The 5,127-nt window shown below is 31.3% G+C and overlaps 1 protein-coding gene across 1 annotated transcript in view; it reads right to left on the bottom strand.

The window, feature by feature from the left end:
* Window positions 1-5,127, bottom strand: part of LOC117171027 (fibronectin type 3 and ankyrin repeat domains protein 1-like) — a 17,671-nt gene that overhangs the window by 3,199 nt on the left and 9,345 nt on the right. The window lies entirely within an intron of this gene.

Genomic DNA, 5,127 nt, shown 5'->3' with positions numbered 1-5,127 from the left:
GACGATGGCGACACCCCCCTTAGTACCATTATAAGATATCAGAAGAAACCTTGTTTGGAAACGATAGAATTTCTTTTAGACAATGGGGCTGATGTAGAAGTCATGGATGAGGAAGATTTGAATGCGATTAACTGTGCCGGAGAATTAGAAAATATTGAAGCTTTCGATTGTTTATTGGAATTTAAACCAAGTCTAGCCTTTGCGAATGATGATGTGTATTTATACAGCTGCCAAGCTATTGTACATATAACTGCATTCATAGCTTCAAGGGATGGCAATTTTTTAAAGAAATTTTTCAAATTGAATAAACTTTTGAAGGACTTAAAGTCTTTGAAATCTCTCTCTGCTATGTGTAAAGTTGAAGTTTCACATATGAAAACCAAAAGAATCTGTGAAACTAGCAATCTAACGTACTTCGACTTTTTAACTCAAGATTTAATGCGAATAACGATGCTTGTGGGAATCGGGGATATAATACAAAACCTGGAGTCTCTTGTCTTATTTAAGGCGATTTTTCCATTTTTTGTATTTCATTTTGAATGTCGTATTAAGAGAGTGAAGAAGTTGAGGACTTGCTTGGACATGGCTGAAGACTATCTCAAGGAATATTCTAGAAAAAATCTACCCGATTTGGTACTGCGGGAAATATTTAGATACCTCACAGTCTCTGACGTGAGGAATTTTGGGAGAGCTTTGACCGGGTATAATTAATATTAATATCTGTTTATCTAACAGTAATATTTTAATAAATATTTTACAAATATCTATTCAAATGTGACAGCAAAGTCGAAAATAGCTAAAAGTGCTATGAATGCTATCTATGAATTTATTGTTGCGAATGTCCAAAATGATCGCAGTATGTAGCTTCATCGTTCCACATATTTGTAGTATGAGATACGATTTCAGCTAATCAGATTAACTAAAAAATTGGCTCAACTAAAAATATGTACAATAAATACTTTTTTATTTTGTCTATTATAAAAATGTCTGTATAAGAACAATTCTAATTTTATAGGTATTGCATTTAATATTTTTGGTAATTAAACTGTAATTTCTATTTATATGAAAGTTTCTCCTGAAAACATAAGACCTAAATTATTTTTGCGAACTGTATAGTTATTTAAGATGAGAGGCTACTTTGTAACATTGAAATAAGGTTTCAGAAATCTTATAAATTGATAATTTACCTATACAAATAAACTTAATATTTTGTTTTCTGAATGTGTTTATTCTTTTATCCTCGATATACAATTCTTTCAGTTTGAAATTATTTTGAAGAGTTTTGATCTGAACATTTTTTGAAATTCATTAAAAAATTGATGAATTTTTGCCAATTTAAGTAGTAAATTTTTTATTGTGAAATACAGTTTCTATCCCGAAAAAATACAGTACATAAATTTTCATTGTATACTTTCATATTCGAGAAGCGTATTGAAAACGGACTTAAGTTTTACCGATTTATCAGGATGAAGAAAATAAATGAATTTTTCGAAATATTTGAACTTTTTGAGCAATTCATTGTATTTAAAAGTTAATCAGAAAATAGAAAATGTATGAAAAGAAGTACATAAAAAAATTTTTTTACAGAAAAATTAATAATAGAATTTTTTTCAATTGAGAAAAGCAAACAAGTTACTTGCCAGAAAGCTTGCAGTTAGACATTTCAGTAAATCTTTTTACTGTATCCTTGATATTCTGAATGTGAAGCTCAAGGTAGCTTACAATACACATGATTGAGTTTTACCTTCAAACTTAGCAGATATCTTTGGTCTGAGCATGACAGTGATTCCCAGTTAACTCATATGTAGCCAAACAAAGCCCTTGGCATCGATTTTTAAGCAGATTAGGATTAGAAGGGGCTTCTGGCTTGCCGTAATTTGTATACATGCTTTCGCAGAATTGTGAAATCTAATAGTCGAATTCGCTAAAACCACTTTGTCACTTCCTATCGACCTTGTTCAGTTATGACATTCATCCTGTGTCTAAAGATCTGAAAAACTCCTTCCGCATCACCAGATTAAAATTTTAAAATAAATCTAACCGATACAATGAATAAAACAAATCATAACTGCTTTCTTTACTTGGCTTAGATGGATATTTTTCTTTCCCCATTGTTTTAAAACAAAGCGTAGTTAGCTTAAAAACATTTAGATCAGTACAAAAAATCGAAAATTATTTGTTAGTCTGACACAACAACGTAAAGTTTATTTTTCTTTCAGATTAATGAGAGTTTGTGCATTTAAAAGTTAGTATCAAATCAGTCACCAAAAATTGAATCAAAAATTCCTCTACCTTTTGTATATTGGCGAAGATTTCACAAATAGATAAGGAGGAACCGAAGAAATTGCGTATAAGTCGATGTCCATGAACAGAAGTTAACCTAAATGAAAAAAGCTTCTTTGATTTGTGGTGGCAGTCCCTAAAGAGTTTCCATTTAGTGCAAAGGTGACTGTACATTTCTCTTCAATTTTTTGGATAATTAAAAATACGCACGAGGGGTAAACAACCTCCAAAAAACCGTATTTCCTCAAGTGACATAAAAAAAAATTCCTTAAAAACCATAAACAGCCCCTAAAAAGGTTATAATATGAAGAACTTTGAAAAGTCAAAACAGTTGTCGTTTTCTTCGCATGGGTAAAAAACAACCCCTCTCGGGTATTTTTACTTTGTTTTTATTTATAATTGTGTGGTGTACATTTGATTAGCATTTTGCTTTCTCATCAGTCTTAGTTATGATTAATTAGCAAATATAGAGTGAGACCCTTCAATAGCGCTCCCTTCTATAGCTTTTCCGAAAATTAACGCCTGGGTGCGGATAGGAGTAAAAATTTCTGCGGGGAGTGGGCGGTGGTCATATAGACGAGAACAAACAAAACTGTTTTCAGCCAAAGCGGTAGTCTATCAGGGTATTTCCCCACCACCGCCAGCTCCTAAACATTATCCGAAGCATTATTTATTATTTTTAAATTATAGAAATTAATAATGAACTATTTTAAGATCAAATATTAGTAATTATTAATAAATATTAACTATCCCACACTTATGGGTAAAAAACAACCCCGTACTAGGTTTCCTTCCTATTGACTTGAATTGTACATCACGTATGAAAAGGTTCTTCAAATGTTATAAAATTCTTTTTATTTTATTATACTTTTTATAAGTAGTGGCGAACTGCCGATGGTACATATACGCCAAACGAGCTCCTTTCGCTATGCACCCCTTAGAATCCCTTAAATTGTATACTTTTTTTAAAGATAAATATTTCTAGAAGAATCTTTAGAAAAATTATATGAAAATAAAGGGTATATTCAGGTGAAATTATTTACATTAAATCGAAAAATATATAATTAACTTTCAAAGAAGTTGTGTTATGCACACCAAAGTGGTTTAGGACAACTGTTTTGTATGTAATTTTGTTCACTATTTATTTGATTTGAAGTTAATGAAACTTCTGTAAAACCTGTACCGTACTAAATAAAAAAAAATCAGCCCGATGCGCGAGCACATTCTCATCGCGCGCGGCTCGCTTCGCTCGCCAGTTTGAACTCGCGTACGGCGCGCGATTGTTGGTTCATGCGCTTCGATGATGTATTTACCTCGCGCTGCGCGCTCGGGCTTTTTTATTTTTCGCAAATATTCGCACTCAGTCTTTGCATTTTTTTGCATTCATTAAATATCAAATATATTTAGAAACTATGTCAGTTAAATTTTTTAATTATAAAAAAATTCAAAAAGTTTGAGCTCTTTCAAAATTAAAATAAATTTTTTTTATGAGTTTTCGAAATTGTTGCCAAATTTTCTGGTACGCGTCCAAAAGACTTGCAAATTATCCTAATGAAATTTTTTAATTCGATTAAACTTCAAGAAGTTATATGTTTTTCAACATTTTGTAAATTTTCAAAAAAAGGAAAAGAATTTTTTGAATGGGTTAAGAAATATCAATGCAAATTTCTACTAGATATAAAATTTATGTTTATCGAAACTATTATCATGAAATTCCTTAATCAGACAAAAGTTACAAAAGTTGGATCATTTTCAAAAATATGCAATTTTTTTAAGACATCCATAAGTTAAAACGTTGTTTTCAGTAGATTTTAAGAAAATTTACCAATTATATTGATGAAGCTTTTCAATTGGACACAAGCTATCAAGCGCGAGTTTCGTAATGAGAATGTCAACGTCAAAGCCGTAGGTGCTTTGAGAACCTTCTTTAAAAACAAATCGAAAAAATGCAGTTACAGTTCATGGCTTGAAAAAAGCCGATACTTGAAAAATTGTAGTTAAAGTGTATGCATTAAACGGACGAAAACGAGCGCGAAGAGCGAGAACGTACCCGCGCGCCCTAGGCCCGCTCAAACTTGGCGCGAAGCGCTGCGCGCACGGTGCGCAATGAGAATATGCGCGCGCAGCGGGCATATTTATAATAATTTTTCAACCTTTTTTTCATTCATTTTTTTTGCTGTAAAAATATGAATTTTTGATTTTTTCTTAGAAAAATTTAAAAAGATCTTTAGACAATCTTATAGAGCCTTGAAAAAGTAAATTTTTTCTTCTCATGACTTTTTCCTATATCACGCTTTGTTTAGCTTCTAATGTTAATTTTCGTTAGATTTTTTGGATTTTAAAAATGCTATGACTAATCATTTTTATTTTATTGAAAAAATTAATTGGGATAAATTTTCGTATTTTAATCTAATACAAATAGCTGTCGAATCAAATTTAAAATGATATAAAAACTGGTGTCAAAAATGTGCAAAATCTTCCTTTCTTTTCACATCCTTATAAAGTGTGCCAAAGGCTGACTACTACAAAGGTAACGACAAAAACGACGACAAACATCAACCGAAAAACTATTTTTTCTGACCCAGGGGGTCCCAAAACCTGGACATTGGATGGAATCCGCGAAAATAATTTTTCACATGAAACTAATACCTTCTCATTCGGATGAAAATGTAATAAGATTAATTTTTTGTATTGAATATTGTTGTTTCCGATTTTTCTACAAATTCTAATAATAACACGATCTACCAGGTGTATACATATGAAACCGGTAATTTTTCAAGAAAAAAACACATTTATTTCAAGAGAATGATAACAAATATTTTATTCAAAGTATGCGCCCTCGCT

Source organism: Belonocnema kinseyi, chromosome 4, assembly GCF_010883055.1.
Source record: "Belonocnema kinseyi isolate 2016_QV_RU_SX_M_011 chromosome 4, B_treatae_v1, whole genome shotgun sequence".
NCBI lineage: Eukaryota > Metazoa > Arthropoda > Insecta > Hymenoptera > Cynipidae > Belonocnema > Belonocnema kinseyi.
Note: the sequence above shows the minus strand (reverse complement) of the source record. Positions and strands in the feature narration are given on the sequence as shown.